Genomic DNA, 20486 nt, shown 5'->3' with positions numbered 1-20486 from the left:
ACCGACACCAACTGGGCAGCTTGGATTAGATTCAAATCCTATTAGAGAGAATGTCCCCAACATGGTTTCCAACAGAGCCAACTCATCAATATCTTCTACAGACGGATAGCCACGCCATACCAGACTCAACTTGATGGAGCGAGCTAGTGTAACTTCATGACAAAAACTACTAGTGAAGCATTACTCCTCATTACCAATGCTTTAACTAGTCTTTCGACACAGGAATTTGACACTGAACGAAGAATTTCAGCTGAGATAGCTACCGCAAGCAAAGAAACTCATGTTTCAGCAATTTTTGACCCTATCCACGCCCCCCCCCTCCACCCTCATCGGAGACCAGAATGGAATCTATGCTTGCGCAACTTCTTGCAGGCCTAACAAAGCTCGAAAGCAAACATGATTCTCTCTATAGCAAGATTGACAATCTACGCTCTCATACATCCGAGCTCTCACCTCCACCTCTATCAATATAGTCACACTACCTAGTGGAAAGCAACTAAACCCAATCCTTCATCGCGAATGTTCAGCTTAGACTTCATTTCGTCCAGTTGCAGGAAACGTCTCAGTGTCGATCGATACATCAGGGTGTCGATCAACGCTAATTAATCTTGACGACACTGTTTTGACTTTGTCGAGAGGAACCAATAATTTCACAGAGGAGGAGGCGCTTATTCCCGATGGTGTCGAACGACAACCACCTCATGTCGATCGACACCAGCACCAAACAGACAGGCCAGTGTTGACGTTTGATAGAGCAGGATTGAGTCTAGACAGTGGTGTCGACCAACACTCACCTAGTGTCGCTCGACACTAGACTCAGACTCCACCTATCTGCCTTGAATCTCCGCCTATTGCTTACACACAAAACGTTTATTGTCTACTGCCTCGACAGTCCAAGCAGAAATTCGTGATATGCATTGCATGGGTATCATCGATGAGACTCTACTTCAGTTGCCTCCGGTTGATATAGAGAAGTTGTCACCCCCTCTTCAGAGTGATATGCTACGAGATGATGCTCCAGAGAAGCAAGTTGACAAGACAACGATAAGGGTTGTCTCAGAACAGGTACTCAGCAACAGCAAGCGCCCACATGAAGCAAGCTCCAGATTCGCTGCTGAGAATTGATCTATAGAGATGGTGTCGATCGACACCATTACCTATGTCGACCCCAAACGGGCTGAACCAGAACTATCTACTAAAGCTGCTTTGCAAGTTCAGACCACTGCTGCTGTTCCAGGACCTGTTGTCACACCAACCAATGCACCTCTATAACTGCATCCACATCCGAAGAGGCAAAGGTACTCATCTCTTCCTCCAGATATAATCAATTTGACTTTAAAATTTTCAAAGACTGTTTCACGGTTTAGCAAGCCACGAGTTTCTCATCGAGCGCTTGTTTATTCTTTTGATGATTGTGCAGTTAAAAGAAGTATACCACCCATACTTGAGTCTCACCCTGCTGATGTTCCACACTTCTTTGGTCTACCTCACACACCGAGTGCCTATAAGCCACCTTGGATGATGAGACGTCTTTCAAAAAAGCATTTACTGCCACCTTCAGATCCACTTGATCCCCATACTCCATCAAAGTCAAGCTATTGACTCTAAACAAGCGCTTAGTGGGAGGCAACCCACTGGTATGGTTATCTTCTTCTTTTTCTTTTATTTTACTCGCTTACTCTGGATTTGAATGCCACTAGGGACACTGTCGTTTAAGTCAGGGGGAGGTTCTTACTAATATTGGTTTTATTTTTGATTTTTATGATTTTTCGTTTTTGAGTTTATTGAATTCCAAAAAGAAAAAAAACGTATTCATTAGTTTATTTAGGAATCATGATCTATATTTCTTTAGATTATTGCCTTGTTAATGAATGCTACAGGTTCGACTCAATCCGACTATTCGAAAATTCAGATAGCAAACCAACAGACTTGAGGATATCCTAGTTTCCAACTCAACCACTAAGGCTGGAGCTAATCTCACTGCTCTTCCTTTTACCTCTTAAAACGGTTAGTATTCATAGATCTTGACTCCTTGTTCATACCTGATATTGAGACCAAAGTGATAAACAGAATATGTTCCTCTCCCCTTAAAAAATATAATGAGAGATTGAGACGATTTTCAGATAGTGTATAGGGGTATGAATGTTTCCTATGACCCCATTATTATGCATTATTTGGAATGATCAATTACAAAGGTTGGAAAAATGCCGAGGGTGTCAATCTAGTATGCGAGTTCCCCTTTGTTTACTCTCTAAAAAGAATAAGTCTGGGGAGAGAAAGAACACCAAAGAAAAAAATAATAAAAGAATGGTCGATTTATCATGGTATAGTACAGGAATGAGTCTAGAAAGATCTTGAATGTTAGCTTGTTTGATGAGATCCATCGATGAAAGCCTGGTGGATATTGTTGTGGACCTTAGGTATGGAATCTAGAATGTTGTTTAAGCTTGTGAAGAAGTACACGTTGGTTAGGATTTGATTAGAACTGCTAGGCATATGGATTTGGTTAGAATGGTCATGGCAATAGACTAGAGAATGTTGGGAGTTCCTGTGTTTTCAAACCCCTTCCACGGGTTCGGCTTTTGTGTTTTGCTTGAGGGCAAGCAAAAGCTAAGTCTGGGGGAGTTGATATATCCCTTTTTTACTGTTTTTAACTATGTTTTAGGTATAGGTTTTAGAGTCTAATTGTTATTTCTATAGTCTTTTCTAGTCCTTTTCAGGTCTTTACATGTTTGAGATGCATTTGGAGATTATGGAGCATTCTGGAGATCAACAGACAACTTAAGCTGCAGAAGCAATCCGGAGACGAAAATGCACGTAGGTGTCGAGTAACACCAATACCTGACGGCAATTTCGAGACGCAACTTATTGATGTTTTGAAGATTTCCAAATTCGGCCCAGAACTTTCTCCTATGTTTAATTAAGGCCCAGCACGTTTTAAAGACGAAATCATGATGAATCAACCTCTAGGAACAAATTGCTATCTTTCATGGACGCTTTTGCCAGATACAACGAAATCATGATGAACCCCGAGGACCAAGAGAAAACTGCGTTCTACACATAGCAAGGTATTTTTTGTCACCGAGTGATGCCATTCAGACTTAAAAACGCTGGGGCGACTTATCTGCGTTTCGTCAACAAGATCTTCGCATTACAGATCGGGAAAATGATGAAAGTGTACATCGATGATATGTTGGTAAAATCTATGGAAAAGGAAGAACACATAGCCCATTTACGCGAGTGTTTTCGGCAGCTTAACCTCTATAAGGTAAAGCTTAATCCGGCCAAATGCCGCTTTGGAGTAAGATTCGATGAGTTCCTGGGATATCTAGTCACGCAACGCGGCATCAAGGCAAATCTGAAGCAGATCGAGGCGTTATTGGGAATGGCATCGCCTCAAAACAAACACAAAGTGTAGCGTCTAACTGGAAGATCACAGCCCTTAACTGATACATCACTCGATCTACTAACAAGTGCTTGGCTTTTTACGACATGCTTCGGGGAAACGAAAAGTTCGAATGGACAACCTGAAGCGAGGAGGCTTTCCAGGTACCCAAGAAGTACCTGGCAACCCCACCAATCCTCGCGAAACCTGTAATCGGAGAACCACTCTATTTGTATTTCGCCGTATCAGATACTGCGGTCAGCGGAGTTTAAGTCCGGGAATATAGAGGCGAACAAAAGCCGATCTTTTACGTCTCACAAACATTTACCGGCGCAGAATCTCGCTACCCGCAAATGGAGAAGCTCGCCTTAGCAGTCGTAATGTCACCTCGGAAACTGCAGCCCTATTTCTAATCCCACTCCATCGTGGTAATGGGATCCATGCCGCTCCGCGCTATCCTGCATAGTCCAAGCCAATCAGGTCGTCTGGCTAAGTGGGTAATCGTATGATATCGAATATCGAAACAAGATGTGCGCGAAGTCCCAAGTCCTAGCCGACTTTATCGTCGAACTACCTACAAAAGAAACTCGAGAGAATCCGCTCGATACAACTTGGCTCCTGCACGTGGACGGATCGTCATCGAAACAAGGTTCGGGCGTAGGTATCCGTCTAACTTCACCTACATGCAAGGTTCTCGAGCAATCTTTCAGACTAAATTTTGAGGCGACCAACAACGCGGCCGAATACGAAGCGCCCGTGGATGGGCTTAATCTAGCTCGGGGGCTGAAGATCGTGAAAATCAGCCTTTTTGCGATTCTCAGCTCGTCGCGAATCAGTTCAACGAAGAATACACGGCCCGGGACGAAAGAATGGAAGCTTATCTAGCTCATGTACAAGGTCAGGCGAAGTAGTTCGACGAATTTGAGTTGACCAGGATTCCCTGAGGAGAAAACTCGTCGGTCGACGCCCTAACTGCTTTGGCCTCAACATCCAACACGAATCTTCGGAGACTCATTCCAGTCGAGTTTATCGAAAAGCCTAGTGTCAAGCTCGACAAAGAGGAACATGCCTTTCCTATACAGAATGCCGCAGATTGCGAAGATGCTTCGGATTCAAATGACAGCTCGAACTTGGGTTGTGATTCAGAATGGATAGAACCCATCAAAAGCTATATATCCGAGGGGAAAGTGCCTTCGGATAAGTGGGAAGCTCGGAAGGTGAAAGCTCAGTCTGCACGCTTCGTTCTGGTCGAGGAGAAACTCTTCAAGTGGCGATTATCCGGACCTTTAATGACCTGCGTAGAAAAAGAAGCAGCTCACAAAGTTATGGAAGAAATCCACGAAGGCTCGTGTGGAAATCTCTACGGAGGAAGAGCCCTAGCCATCAAGATTAAACGCCACAGATTTTTTTGGCCGACAATGATCGAAGACTGCAAAAAGTTCTCAAAACGATGCGAAAATGCCAAAGGCACGCACCCACAATCCATCAACCAGCCAAGCTTCTTTCATCAATCGCCTCGCCATATCCATTCATGCTTTGGTCGATGGACATCATCGTTCATATGCACCCCTCGAAGTAGAAGAAGAAGTGGATAGAGGCCGAATCGTATGCAACTATCAAGGACGCTCAGGTCGAGAGCTTCGTGTGGAAGCACATTCTATGTCGCCCCGGGATCCTTTACGAGATCGTCACAGACAACGGCTCGCAATTCATTTTGACTTGTTTCAACAGGTAACTGACAAGATTTTCCATAGAGAAGGTTGAAAGGAGTTGTGCCGATAGGGGTCTTGAAAGCTGTTCTATAAGCCCATAGCGCGTCATTGAGCTTCGCAGATCAATCTTTAGAATTCCACCTGCTCGCTTGTCTGTGGATGATAAGGAGCGGCTACCTTGTGCTTTACTCCGTGTTTCTTCAGAAGGTTCTCAAAAACCTTGTTGATAAAATGTTTCCCTCTGTCACTGATTACAACCCTCGGGACCCAAAATCTCGGGAAGATAATCTTGAACACAACTTTTGCATCATTGGTGGGACTAGATATGGCTTCGACCCATTTTGATACATAGTTCACTGCGATCAGTATGTACTTATTTCTGTAAGAAGAAGGAATTAGACCCATAAAATCTATTCCCAAACATCAAAGATCTCAACTTCCAAGATCGGATTTTGAGGCATCTCATTCCTTCTGCTGATGTTCCCTCTTCTCTTACATGAATCACATTTCGAGACAAATTCCTAAGTATCCTTGATAGTAGGTTTTTAGTCAATTAATTCCTAAACCACTAATCATGTCGTTGTAGTATTTTAGGTTGTCAATCCAATCCGGTGTGAAGCAAACAGATGGGATATGATTAGAAAGCTCTAAGTCAGGCTAAGTAGAGAGTTGGTTGGTTCTAACAGTCCTAATACGCAATAAGAAAAAATAAAATGAAACTAAAAGCAAAAATGGCAATAACAGACAGATGAGTAACAAAGAAGAAATGATAACAGACATTCAAATGGATAAACGATTCCTAAGGATGAGGTAATTGAATAGCGTGGTCTCCTTAATCTATTCAGGCGGTTGACAAAATTTCACAGAAGCCATCCCTAGACAACAAGTTCAACAACAGATTACTTCACTACCATGACAGGAATCCTCTAGAAGAGCTAGACACTAACCTAATCACCATTAGCGATCTCTAACTAAGCAGGCAACATCGAATCAACTTGTTAAAGCCAATACCCTCTCTACACCGCCAATACCTTGGGATAGAGGCGAATATCTCTGGAATTAATAGATCCAACATTCCATCGAACACCTTTTAACGCAAGAATGTTTGGATTCGTATTCTAAATGATCAGAAAGGAACAAGCAATAAGCGCAACTAATCCAACAGGGATTCTAGTATTCTAATCTCAACCACCTAACACGACCAAGTAAACCACAACTACTCTATCACATCCTCAGAAATACGGTTCACTACTCAGACATAATCAAAGACAATAGCAAAGCAACGATTGTAAAGTTGATAACATAATTGAAAAGGGATTAAAACGAATACTGAATATAAAATTCTTGAAAGTGAATACAAAGTCGTAGGAGAAACATTGTGGCTGCAAAAACGAGTCTAAGGTAAAAGATAGATTAAAGTTGGATGGATGGGTGCCCTAGGGAAAACCCTTAGAGGCATTTTATATAAGCAAAAATATGAATCAAATAAGGAAACTAGATAGATAGTAATCTTCACGTAAGAACCCTGCGATCGAGTATGTCATTGACATCTATGTCATTGGCATCTGATGGGATGAAATGGGCCTCCCTGTGATCGAGTATGCCATTGATCAAACTGGGCTTCAGGGACTCCGCCTTGCGATCGAGTGGTCTGAAGTGAAAACAAGATAGAATGGTCCAGCGACCAAACGATCGAGTGGATGAGGTGGTGATCGAGTGGTTGTTTCGGCTTCTCTTCTCTTCTTTATTCTTAGCTTGTCTGGTTGAGTGCACAATGAGCAGATAGGCCTCCTGGTGGTCGAGTGGTGATCGAGTGGTGTAAGATTGGTGATTCCTCCGGCTTCGCAATTGAGTAAAACTGAGCTGCTAGCTTCTCCGGGCTGATTTGCCCTGGTAGGGCGCCGAGGTTGCGATCGAGTACTTTGGCTGAAGGCGTCATTTGTTTCTCCTCTGTTTGATCTCTGAAAGCATCCAAAGTACCTGAAAACAACCAAATATGCAATGCACATGCAATGCTAATGCAAAATCGTCCTAAGTATGCAAAACACACTAAAACGGCTGCTAATGAGATGAAATGTGGATTAAACAACGACAATGTGGTGAAGAATGTATGCCTAAATCATGCAAAATTATAGACATATCAATCCTTAAACATTGTCGGCCACGGAAAACCTACTTGCAGGATTTTTGACATTGTATTTGAAACAACCCAACCCATTTTTTTTTTAAACATAATTAAATATTCCTATAAATACTTAATTAAACCAACCAATAAAGCAACATTTAAACCTCAAGTCAAAAATACTATTTTATGAATAAGTAAATAATTCAACCAACAAAACTAAGAATGACTAACAATCCTAACACAACCCTAACCGGTTTCAATAACCAAAACACAAAAATAAACCAAACGAGTTCCTAAATCATCCTCTCTTCGTTGCCATGATTCCACGATCACACTTTATCTTTACCTGCACCAAAAAAGAAAGAGATGCGTAAGTATTATCACAAATACTTAGTGAGGCGATCCTACCATCTAGGAGTTATACACACAAGTAATTAAAAGGGTATAATCACAAATACATCATAAACGAACCAGTCATTGAACAATTCACCCAAAAACACATTCATCACACCTACATACCATCACACAAAACAAAACATACAACCCAATCGCTCAAATAAGCTCATGGTCACGCACTCACCTAAACAAATTGATTCTAACATCAATTAAACCCAGAAGAGACTCTCCTTGCGTCTGAAACAGTCCAGAAACATCTTACAACAAGTCACAACCAAAAGCAATCTTGAAGCAAACTCGAGATGAAAAACAGAAACAAACAGCCTCAAAGACGAAACCCTAAAATACAAACCAACAGCCTCAAAGACGAAACCCTATTAAATCCCTCCGGTGAAACGCTACCCGTAGACGTCACAGAGCTGCCCACAAAATATCGTGCCGATCGGAAACCAGATGAGACCACGATCTCAGTTGCAATCCCCACTGGTCCTAATTCGCGTCTGAGAAAACGTGTCTCACGAAACTGCAAATAACTAAACAAATTTAAATCCAAATCCACTTCTATAAACTGGAGAATGACGATAAAAGACGTGAGAACAACTCTATCAAATTTATTTACCTTTGACAACGATTTGATAAGTTGAAACTGTTTCCTCCCAAACCCTAAAGATTCTGCTCTTTCTCCTTCTCTCTCTTTTTCTCCTTTATAAAACAGAAAGTGGCTAACTAAAGCCCTAATTTTGAGTTTCCTTTTTTATAAGCACACTCTAGGGTTTCTATTAACCCAACCGAGTAAACTGAGCGATTTAAAAACAAATCCTAACCGATTTTCCGGTTCACGGGCGTTACAGTCTTAAATGTTGCGAAGTTGCCACCATAGGTAGAGCCATGGCAATGCGGCAGGATGCCTTCAGTTTGACATTATGATACGCTTCGCGTGTAGATCTTATCTTTGCTAAGTGTGTAGAGATAAGGCTCATCCTAGTAGAAATGGTGTATGTCTTTGAAGAACTTTTTTCTCATAGCTTGACAGATTTGGAGGCTCTTCACCACTCACCAAGTAGTTGACGTGATCAGCATACCAAGAAAGCTTATCTCCTATTGCACATGCCAGATTGAGTGATTTTAGAATTTGAGCGCTCTCGTTCAGCTGCTTAATTGCCATTAGCTGTTCTTCTAGCATAGAGTCGTCAATAGGGACCTCGTCTTCGATTCTCATTCTAGATAGATTGTTAGCTACCCTCGTGGAGCAATAAGATCCATCTCAACAGCCTAGGCTTGGTATCCTTCTTCGCATAAATATGCCTCAGAGCGGCATGATCAGTGTAGATTGTCACCTTAGAACCTACCAGGTAGCTCCTAAATTTCTTGAATGCGAATACCACAGCCACAATTTCCTTCTCAGTAGTGGCATACCTTACTTGTGCATCAACCATCGTTCTGGTCGTGTAGTAGATCACATGAAGTTTTTTATGAATCCACTGACCCAAAACTGCTCCTACTGCAAAATCTGAAGCATCACACATGATCTCAAACGGGTAGTCCCAGTTTGGAGCTTGGATTATTGGAGAAGTGACCAAAGCTTCGTAGATCAACTTAAAGGCTGTCAAACATTCTTCATCAAATGTAAACTTGGTTTCCTTGTAGAACACTCTCGTGAGGGTCTGGGCAACTTGGAAAAATCTTTGATGAATCTTCTGTAAAACCCTGCATGCCCAAGAAAATTCCCGTTGTCCTTGACAGTCTTTGGCGACTGTAACTACATCATCACATCAACCTTAGCCTTATCAACCTCTATCCCCTCCTCCAAAATCTTGTATCCCAAAACGATGCCTTCTATAACCATGAAATGGCATTTCTCCGAGTTCAGCACCAGGTTTGTCTCCTCACATCTTTTGAGTACCCTGCACATGTTCAACAAATAGGAGGAGACGGAAGAGCCATACATGGAAAAAATCATCCATGAACACCTCTACTGATATTGATAATAGGTTCTTAAGATCAATTAATCCTAAAGCACTATCATGTCGTTGTAGTACTGAAGGTTGTCAATCCAAATGGGTGTGATGCTAACAATCAAGACGTGATCAGAAGTCACTAAGTCAAGCCAAGCAATAACAAGTTTTGGTGTGTTCTAGCAGTCCTAAGTGAACATGCAGAAAACAGAAACAGTAAAACACTCGACCAACACAACTCGTTGTAGAGCACTGGATGTGGTCGAGTGACTTGGTCGAGTAACAGGCAGTAAACAAAACAGAGACACTCGACTGCACAGTCTGTTGCCAGACAACTGGGTGGTCGAGTATCAGGTCGAGTAACAGGAGAGAAATACAAAAACTAAACAACATGTAACAAGATGGAGTAAACAACAGTAGAGGAAACAATAAAATCAATTAGATAAAGAATTCCGGAGGATGGGTTAATTGAGTAGTTTCGTTTCCTCAGTTTACAGGTGATTGACATGCTCAATAAACTATCCCTAGACAACAAGTTCATTAACCAAATCTAAGTGCCACCGCAACAGAGACCCTCAAGTTAACCTAGTCCCAGACTCAATCACCATTGACGAGAGCTAACCTAACAGGCATTACGAATCAACAAGTTAAAGCCAAAACGCTCCCTGCAACCAATACCTTGGTACAGGGCCACGAATCTCTGGAATTAGTAGTTCAGATATTTCATCGAACACCTTTTGAGCGCGGAAATGTCTGGGCTCAAATTCCAGTTGATCAGAAAGCAATAGGCATTAAGAACAACTAATTCAGAAGGGATCTATCAATCAATACTCAACCACCTAGCATACTGAGAATTCTACACTACTCTAACCCATCCTCAGAAACCTATTCACTACTCGGACATCATTGCAGAGAACATTAAACGTTTAACAGGATGAAAACATGATAACAACAGTGTAATAGCAAAATGATAAGAGGATGAACAACATTAACTGAAATCAAGAACAAATACTGAATACTGAATACTGAATATATATAGAGAAATCCGGATTACAAAAGGTCTAGAACACAGTGTCTCCGGAATAAAACTAGATAAAAACTTGTTCTCGAAAATGTAAAGTACATGCTAGTTATAGCAAAATATTCCGAAACCCTAATACTTAAAACGACGCAGTATTGGGATGGATTAAGAACAGTACTCGACCCAGGTGGTCGAGTGAGAGGTCGAGTGATAAGCTAGTCTTTTTTTCTTCTTTGTGCTCGAGTGTCTGGTTGAGTGCGGAATGGAGAAGACTCTGAAGCTCGCCATCAAGTATGTAGTCGAGTGGTGATGATGGTGATACTCGACTTCCAGGTAGATGGTGTGATCGAGTGATGATCAGTTAGTGGAGGTGAAGACACTCGACCTCGGGGTCGAGTGATGTGATCGAGTGATGGTCAGGTTGTGGAGGTGAAGACACTCGGCCTCGTGGTCGAGTGATGTGATCGAGTGTTTCTCGTGGTGGTACTCGGATAGGGAGTCGAGTGATGAGGTGAAATGGTGAAGGACACTACTCGAACAGGGGATCGAGTGTTCTGTTGAGGTCGTGAAGCGTCTACTCGACCTGGGGGTCGAGTGGTTTGACATGATCAGGTCCGCTTCTTCCAATTAGCTCGTCAACAGCTCCAAATCACCAGAAATCAACAGAAATATGCAATATGTATGCAAACCTATCCTAAACATGCAAAGTGATGACGAATGATGAGAAATGATATAAAACAGTGATGATATGATGCTAAAGTGATGACAAATGGATGCTCAAAACATGCAAAATACACACTTATCAACTCCCCTAAACTTAGTCTTTGCTTGCCCTCAAGCAAACAATTAAGAACACGCTGGAAGTGCAGTTTGAAAGCGGGGACTCAGCGTCAAAACACTAGATAAAATAGATGAAATCAATGTCCAAGTTGATAATCCTAAGCTGCGATATGATCGAAGTCTACTCAAAAACGTTAGTCATGCCTTATTATCAATCAATCCGACTCATATGCTCGGCCTACACATGTTTTCAAATCTACCAATCCCTTTAACATTCATTAGTTCTGGAACGTGAATCAAGCAATGCATCATCAATGAACTCATTTGGCTAAGGTAAAAGGTCAAGAGACAAAGATGGTCCCTTACAGAATAGGCTTCAGTAATAGGGGATCTCTCAAAAAATAATTAAGCTTTAGTAGAATGATAAAGGTAAGTCCCAAGCTATGCATACAGAGATAAGATCCCATCTACCCAGAGTATATCAAATGAAGCTCTCATGGTAATCCCATCTCCAATCCCAATATAAGAACTTAACTCTACTCTTTGCATTCATGAATCTTTTTTTTTGTGAAATCATTTTATGAAAATTTTCCAATTGTTTTGGTTTTTCTATGCCTTAGATGAATGCAGACTCAAAAATATACACAATGCAACACACACTTCCTGAGCCCTCCCCCAAACTTAAATCACACAGTACATTGTGTGATAAACTTGGAAGAGAGTACTCAGGACAAATCCATTCACAGAAACAAAAGAAAGAACAAATCACAACAGATGATATAATACAATGGTGAAGTGAGGCGCTTACCTCAGTCGAAGAATGAACGAAGTTGGTCGTCAATGGCTGCCTGTGATTGCTCCCAGGCCATAGACGAACCGCCCTGTTCCGTATCAGCTCCAGCAGGTGGGTACTCGACCTCATCAGCTCTGTGGCGGCCAACACCGCTCTGAGGATACTCGACCTCTCTTCTTCTACTGCGGCCAGCACCGCGGTCGAGTGATCTCCTCGAGTGAATTATGCGTGATCTGCTGCTAGATCGAGTGAGTGTAGCCTTCCTCCTTCTCTTGTGCTCCTGGGACTCGAATGACGAATGCCTAGCCGGGACATGTGAGACTCTCTGCTCACTAAGCTCAGGCATGTGCTCAGGCTCATCAAATCTCCTCGATGGCATCTCTAGAGGAGGCTGTCCCTGTGGAATAGTTGTAGTGGAGGAGGAACAGCTCTCTTGTGGTTATTGCTGACAGCCCAGCTCTTGTATCCACTCAGATGGATCAAAAGAAGTACAGAGAGAGGTGTGTCATTGATTTAACCTTGGACAGACATGTTGTTCTTAGTTTGGCGGAGAGTGCCCTTGAGAGCCATAGCGATCATCTCCATATCAGAATTAGTAACAGTCCCTATGATCTCTCGGGAGTAGAGTACATTGGTTATAGAACGCTGGAAATACCTGATGACAGGGCTACGTATCTGATTGCTCTTTGACCTGGAAGAATTCAGCGGTACAGAGGTGCCAATGGTGATCCACAAGTCTTTCAACTCTTCTCTGTCATACTTGGGCTTAGTTCCCGTCCCACTGGGGAAACCAAACAATCCTTCCAAGCGCTTGATTGATAACCTATACTCATGACCATACACAGAGAATCTCAAGAATCCCAATCCTTCACAATCCAATTCATCAGAGGTCATACCTTGGTAGAGCTCCACTTGCAGCGGAGAGGAATTGAATTGTCTATTCTTCATATGCTACATACGAATAAGCCATCAGAGTGTCCAGATGACAACTCTGGTACAGGTGCTGAACATCCTCCAACAATCCAAATTGTGCAAGCGTGGTCGAGCATGGATACCTTGTGCTACAAAACTCATTCAATTTGAAGAGCCTAATATATTCCTCAGCAGGCAATACATCAGGTTTGTGCAGAAGTTTGGTAGCTCTACGAGTATGCTCAGGCATGTACTCGTCTTCCTGATCCTCATCTATAAGCTCATACCTCTCTGTCATTGCTCTCTTCCCACGGGCTATCTCAGCTTTTCTTCTGAATATTCTCTCTGTTCTCTTTCTGGCCTTGAAGACGACGACTCTGTCTCATCCATGTTGTAGTCAGGATCAACAGAAGAACTGCCACTGTAATTACTCATGATTCTCCTACAGAAATCTAGATCTCAAAGCTCAAATCTCAATAGGTTAGTCTCAAAGATAACAATGAAACCAAAATTGTTATCAACAAGCAATGAAATAGACCCAATTGGTCGAGTACAATCTGATACTCGAGTAACCTAAGCTGTTCTCGAGTTACACTAACTCGAATTGGATCTATTAGAGTAGAACCGTTGGTCGAGTAAACTCTCTGAAGTTGGATGGCTCTGTTGGTTGCAAGAACAAGAGGTCGAATGGTTTGTTGTAGAGGTCGAGTGAAAGCTTGTGGTCGAGTTCTGTGGTTGTAATCGAGTTGTCCATGAGACTTCGACGGTGAACGAGGCAGAGTACTCGATTGCGGCGGCGCAGAGATGGTCGAGTGTTGCGAGAACAAAGTGATGGCGAACGGCGAAGTGAAAAGGTCGAGTGACGGAGGAAATGAACTCGGTGTCGGCGGTGCGGAGGTCGAGTGCTTTTTGGAGGTCGAGTAAACAGATGGGTCGAGTGAATCTTGGTGAGAGATAGCGATACATGGCCTTCTGTAGAGTAAAAGTTTTGGATTTTTACTCTATCTCCACGTTGTTCCTTTGTCCTTGAGAACCACAAACACAACTAAGAAAAATTAAAAATAACAAGAAAAGAAAAATTTATTTACAGAGATAGTCATGGGACTTCCTCCCAAGTGAGCTTGTTTAAAGTCATTAGCTTGACTCCTTTACTCCTTTAATCATCAAGAAGTTCTTGGAGATGAACCAATGTCACCTCTGGAAGGATTTGATCCGCTAAGTATTTCTTGAGCCTTTGACCATTTACTGTGAAATCTCCACTCTTACCAGCTAGAGTAACTGCTCCATAAGGACGGACCTCAGTGATACAGAAGGGGCCAGACCATCTGGATTTAAGCTTTCTTGGAAAGAGTTTCAAGCGAGAGTTGAATAGCAGCACCTGATCACCAACTTGGAAATCCTTGGTGATGATCTTTTGTCATGGAAAAGCTTAGTTCTCTCCTTCTAGATTTTAGAGCTCTCATAACATCAATTAAACCCAGGAGAGACTCTCCTTGCGTCTGAAACAGTCCAGAAACATCTTACAACAAGTCACAACCAAAAGCAATCTTGAAGCAAACTGGAGATGAAAAACAGAAACAAACAGCCTCAAAGACGAAACCCTAAAATACAAACCAACAGCCTCAAAGACGAAACCCTATTAAATCCCTCCGGTGAAACGCTAGCTGTAGACGTCACAGAGCTGCCCACAAAATATCGTGTCGATCGGAAACCAGATGAGACCACGATCTCAGTTGCAATCCCCGCTGGTCCTAATTCGCGTCTGAGAAAACGTGTCTCACAAAACTGCAAATAACTAAACAAATTTAAATCCAAATCCACTTCTGTAAACTGGAGAATGACGATAAAAGACGTGAGAACAACTCTATCAAATTTATTTACCTTTGACAACGATTTGATATGTTGAAACTGTTTCCTCCCAAACCCTAACGATTCTGCTCTTTCTCCTTCTCTCTCTTTTTCTCCTTTATAAAACAAAAAGTGGCTAACTAAAGCCCTAATTTTGAGTTTCCTTTTTTATAAGCACACTCTAGGGTTTCTATTAACCCAATCGAGTAAACTGAGCGATTTAAAAACAAATCCTAACCGATTTTCCGGTTCACGGGCGTTACAGTCTTAAATGTTGCGAAGTTGCCACCATAGGTAGGGCCATGGCAATGCGGCAGGATGCCTTCAGTTTGACATTATGATACGCTTCGCGTGTAGATCTTATCTTTGCTAAGTGTGTAGAGATAAGGCTCATCCTAGTAGAAATGGTGTATGTCTTTGAAGAACTTTTTTCTCATAGCTTGACAGATTTGGAGGCTCTTCACCACTCACCAAGTAGTTGACGTGATCAGCATACCAAGAAAGCTTATCTCCTATTGCACATGCCAGATTGAGTGATTTTAGAATTTGAGCGCTCTCGTTCAGCTGCTTAATTGCCATTAGCTGTTCTTCTAGCATAGAGTCGTCAATAGGGACCTCGTCTTCGATTCTCATTCTAGATAGATTGTTAGCTACCCTCGTGGAGCAATAAGATCCATCTCAACAGCCTAGGCTTGGTATCCTTCTTCGCATAAATATGCCTTAGAGCGGCATGATCAGTGTAGATTGTCACCTTAGAACCTACCAGGTAGCTCCTAAATTTCTCGAATGCGAATACCACAGCCACAATTTCCTTCTCAGTAGTGGCATACCTTACTTGTGCATCAACCATCGTTCTGGTCGTGTAGTAGATCACATGAAGTTTTTTATGAATCCACTGACCCAAAACTGCTCCTACTGCAAAATCTGAAGCATCACACATGATCTCAAACGGGTAGTCCCAGTTTGGAGCTTGGATTATTGGAGAAGTGACCAAAGCTTCGTAGATCAACTTAAAGGCTGTCAAACATTCTTCATCAAATGTAAACTTGGTTTCCTTGTAGAACACTCTCGTGAGGGTCTGGGCAACTTGGAAAAATCTTTGATGAATCTTCTGTAAAACCCTGCATGCCCAAGAAAATTCCCGTTGTCCTTGACAGTCTTTGGCGACTGTAACTACATCATCACATCAACCTTAGCCTTATCAACCTCTATCCCCTCCTCCAAAATCTTGTATCCCAAAACGATGCCTTCTATAACCATGAAATGGCATTTCTCCGAGTTCAGCACCAGGTTTGTCTCCTCACATCTTTTGAGTACCCTGCACATGTTCAACAAATAGGAGGAGACGGAAGAGCCATACATGGAAAAAATCATCCATGAACACCTCTACTGATATTGATAATAGGTTCTTAAGATCAATTAATCCTAAAGCACTATCATGTCGTTGTAGTACTGAAGGTTGTCAATCCAAATGGGTGTGATGCTAACAATCAAGACGTGATCAGAAGTCACTAAGTCAAGCCAAGCAATAACAAGTTTTGGTGTGTTCTAGCAGTCCTAAGTGAACATGCAGAAAACAGAAACAGTAAAACACTCGACCAACACAACTCGTTGTAGAGCACTGGATGTGGTCGAGTGACTTGGTCGAGTAACAGGCAGTAAACAAAACAGAGACACTCGACTGCATAGTCTGTTGCCAGACAACTGGGTGGTCGAGTATCAGGTCGAGTAACAGGAGAGAAATACAAAAACTAAACAACATGTAACAAGATGGAGTAAACAACAGTAGAGGAAACAATAAAATCAATTAGATAAAGAATTCCGGAGGATGGGTTAACTGAGTAGTTTCGTTTCCTCAGTTTACAGGTGATTGACATGCTCAATAAACTATCCCTAGACAACAAGTTCATTAACCAAATCTAAGTGCCACCGCAACAGAGACCCTCAAGTTAACCTAGTCCCAGACTCAATCACCATTGACGAGAGCTAACCTAACAGGCATTACGAATCAACAAGTTAAAGCCAAAACGCTCCCTGCAACCAATACCTTGGTACAGGGCCACGAATCTCTGGAATTAGTAGTTCAGATATTTCATCGAACACCTTTTGAGCGCGGAAATGTCTGGGCTCAAATTCTAGTTGATCAGAAAGCAATAGGCATTAAGAACAACTAATTCAGAAGGGATCTATCAATCAATACTCAACCACCTAGCATACTGAGAATTCTACACTACTCTAACCCATCCTCAGAAACCTATTCACTACTCGGACATCATTGCAGAGAACATTAAACGTTTAACAGGATGAAAACATGATAACAACAGTGTAATAGCAAAATGATAAGAGGATGAACAACATTAACTGAAATCAAGAACAAATACTGAATACTGAATACTGAATATATATAGAGAAATCCGGATTACAAAAGGTCTAGAACACAGTGTCTCCGGAATAAAACTAGATAAAAACTTGTTCTCGAAAATGTAAAGTACATGCTAGTTATAGCAAAATATTCCGAAACCCTAATACTTAAAACGACGCAGTATTGGGATGGATTAAGAACAGTACTCGACCCAGGTGGTCGAGTGAGAGGTCGAGTGATAAGCTAGTCTTTTTTTCTTCTTTGTGCTCGAGTGTCTGGTTGAGTGCGGAATGGAGAAGACTCTGAAGCTCGCCATCAAGTATGTAGTCGAGTGGTGATGATGGTGATACTCGACTTCCAGGTAGATGGTGTGATCGAGTGATGATCAGTTAGTGGAGGTGAAGACACTCGACCTCGGGGTCGAGTGATGTGATCGAGTGATGGTCAGGTTGTGGAGGTGAAGACACTCGGCCTCGTGGTCGAGTGATGTGATCGAGTGTTTCTCGTGGTGGTACTCGGATAGGGAGTCGAGTGATGAGGTGAAATGGTGAAGGACACTACTCGAACAGGGGATCGAGTGTTCTGTTGAGGTCGTGAAGCGTCTACTCGACCTGGGGGTCGAGTGGTTTGACATGATCAGGTCCGCTTCTTCCAATTAGCTCGTCAACAGCTCCAAATCACCAGAAATCAACAGAAATATGCAATATGTATGCAAACCTATCCTAAACATGCAAAGTGATGACGAATGATGAGAAATGATATAAAACAGTGATGATATGATGCTAAAGTGATGACAAATGGATGCTCAAAACATGCAAAATACACACTTATCAACTCCCCTAAACTTAGTCTTTGCTTGCCCTCAAGCAAACAATTAAGAACACGCTGGAAGTGCAGTTTGAAAGCGGGGACTCAGCGTCAAAACACTAGATAAAATAGATGAAATCAATGTCCAAGTTGATAATCCTAAGCTGCGATATGATCGAAGTCTACTCAAAAACGTTAGTCATGCCTTATTATCAATCAATCCGACTCATATGCTCGGTCTACACATGTTTTCAAATCTACCAATCCCTTTAACATTCATTAGTTCTGGAACGTGAATCAAGCAATGCATCATCAATGAACTCATTTGGCTAAGGTAAAAGGTCAAGAGACAAAGATGGTCCCTTAAAGAATAGGCTTCAGTAATAGGGGATCTCTCAAAAAATAATTAAGCTTTAGTAGAATGATAAAGGTAAGTCCCAAGCTATGCATACAGAGATAAGATCCCATCTACCCAGAGTATATCAAATGAAGCTCTCATGGTAATCCCATCTCCAATCCCAATATAAGAACTTAACTCTACTCTTTGCATTCATGAATCTTTTTTTTTGTGAAATCATTTTATGAAAATTTTCCAATTGTTTTGGTTTTTCTATGCCTTAGATGAATGCAGACTCAAAAATATACACAATGCAACACACACTTCCTGAGCCCTCCCCCAAACTTAAATCACACAGTACATTGTGTGATAAACTTGGAAGAGAGTACTCAGGACAAATCCATTCACAGAAACAAAAGAAAGAACAAATCACAACAGATGATATAATACAATGGTGAAGTGAGGCGCTTACCTCAGTCGAAGAATGAACGAAGTTGGTCGTCAATGGCTGCCTGTGATTGCTCCCAGGCCATAGACGAACCGCCCTGTTCCGTATCAGCTCCAGCAGGTGGGTACTCGACCTCATCAGCTCTGTGGCGGCCAACACCGCTCTGAGGATACTCGACCTCTCTTCTTCTACTGCGGCCAGCACCGCGGTCGAGTGATCTCCTCGAGTGAATTATGCGTGATCTGCTGCTAGATCGAGTGAGTGTAGCCTTCCTCCTTCTCTTGTGCTCCTGGGACTCGAATGACGAATGCCTAGCCGGGACATGTGAGACTCTCTGCTCACTAAGCTCAGGCATGTGCTCAGGCTCATCAAATCTCCTCGATGGCATCTCTAGAGGAGGTTGTCCCTGTGGAATAGTTGTAGTGGAGGAGGAACAGCTCTCTTGTGGTTATTGCTGACAGCCCAGCTCTTGTATCCACTCAGATGGATCAAAAGAAGTACAGAGAGAGGTGTGTCATTGATTTAACCTTGGACAGACATGTTGTTCTTAGTTTGGCGGAGAGTGCCCTTGAGAGCCATAGCGATCATCTCCATATCAGAATTAGTAACAGTCCCTATGATCTCTCGGGAGTAGAGTACATTGGTTATAGAACGCTGGAAATACCTGATGACAGGGCTACGTATCTGATTGCTCTTTGACCTGGAAGAATTCAGCGGTACAGAGGTGCCAATGGTGATCCACAAGTCTTTCAACTCTTCTCTGTCATACTTGGGCTTAGTTCCCGTCCCACTGGGGAAACCAAACAATCCTTCCAAGCGCTTGATTGATAACCTATACTCATGACCATACACAGAGAATCTCAAGAATCCCAATCCTTCACGATCCAATTCATCAGAGGTCATACCTTGGTAGAGCTCCACTTGCAGCGTGGAGAGGAATTGAATTGTCTATTCTTCATATGCTACATACGAATAAGCCATCAGAGTGTCCAGATGACAACTCTGGTACAGGTGCTGAACATCCTCCAACAATCCAAATTGTGCAAGCGTGGTCGAGCATGGATACCTTGTGCTACAAAACTCATTCAATTTGAAGAGCCTAATATATTCCTCAGCAGGCAATACATCAGGTTTGTGCAGAAGTTTGGTAGCTCTACGAGTATGCTCAGGCATGTACTCGTCTTCCTGATCCTCATCTATAAGCTCATACCTCTCTGTCATTGCTCTCTTCCCACGGGCTATCTCAGCTTTTCTTCTGAATATTCTCTCTGTTCTCTTTCTGGCCTTGAAGACGACGACTCTGTCTCATCCATGTTGTAGTCAGGATCAACAGAAGAACTGCCACTGTAATTACTCATGATTCTCCTCCAGAAATCTAGATCTCAAAGCTCAAATGTCAATAGGTTAGTCTCAAAGATAACAATGAAACCAAAATTGTTATCAACAAGCAATGAAATAGACCCAATTGGTCGAGTACAATCTGATACTCGAGTAACCTAAGCTGTTCTCGAGTTACACTAACTCGAATTGGATCTATTAGAGTAGAACCGTTGGTCGAGTAAACTCTCTGAAGTTGGATGGCTCTGTTGGTTGCAAGAACAAGAG

General features: G+C 42.3%; 8 pseudogenes across 8 annotated transcripts; 1 reads left to right on the top strand and 7 right to left on the bottom strand.

Moving 5' to 3' along the window:
• Positions 1 to 2625: 2625 nt before the first annotated feature.
• On the top strand, positions 2626 to 5116 carry AT2G12860 (annotated as a pseudogene; the record flags this gene model as incomplete). The annotated part of the gene is made up of 1 exon: positions 2626 to 5116.
• Positions 5001 to 5636, bottom strand: AT2G12855 (annotated as a pseudogene; the record flags this gene model as incomplete). Its single annotated transcript has 1 exon — positions 5001 to 5636.
• A 1211-nt stretch (positions 5637 to 6847) lies between these two features.
• AT2G12850 lies at positions 6848 to 9624 on the bottom strand (annotated as a pseudogene; the record flags this gene model as incomplete). The annotated part of the gene is made up of 1 exon: positions 6848 to 9624.
• Positions 9625 to 10636: 1012 nt separating this feature from the next.
• On the bottom strand, positions 10637 to 11200 carry AT2G12845 (annotated as a pseudogene; the record flags this gene model as incomplete). Its single annotated transcript has 1 exon — positions 10637 to 11200.
• Positions 11201 to 12063: 863 nt separating this feature from the next.
• Positions 12064 to 13521, bottom strand: AT2G12840 (annotated as a pseudogene; the record flags this gene model as incomplete). The annotated part of the gene is made up of 1 exon: positions 12064 to 13521.
• A 717-nt stretch (positions 13522 to 14238) lies between these two features.
• On the bottom strand, positions 14239 to 16347 carry AT2G12835 (annotated as a pseudogene; the record flags this gene model as incomplete). The annotated part of the gene is made up of 1 exon: positions 14239 to 16347.
• A 1012-nt stretch (positions 16348 to 17359) lies between these two features.
• AT2G12832 lies at positions 17360 to 18115 on the bottom strand (annotated as a pseudogene; the record flags this gene model as incomplete). The annotated part of the gene is made up of 1 exon: positions 17360 to 18115.
• A 671-nt stretch (positions 18116 to 18786) lies between these two features.
• AT2G12830 lies at positions 18787 to 20243 on the bottom strand (annotated as a pseudogene; the record flags this gene model as incomplete). Its single annotated transcript has 1 exon — positions 18787 to 20243.
• Between the last annotated feature and the right edge of the window lie 243 nt (positions 20244 to 20486).

The sequence above is a fragment of the Arabidopsis thaliana genome, chromosome 2, assembly GCF_000001735.4.
Source record: "Arabidopsis thaliana chromosome 2, partial sequence".
NCBI lineage: Eukaryota > Viridiplantae > Streptophyta > Magnoliopsida > Brassicales > Brassicaceae > Arabidopsis > Arabidopsis thaliana.
Note: the sequence above shows the minus strand (reverse complement) of the source record. Positions and strands in the feature narration are given on the sequence as shown.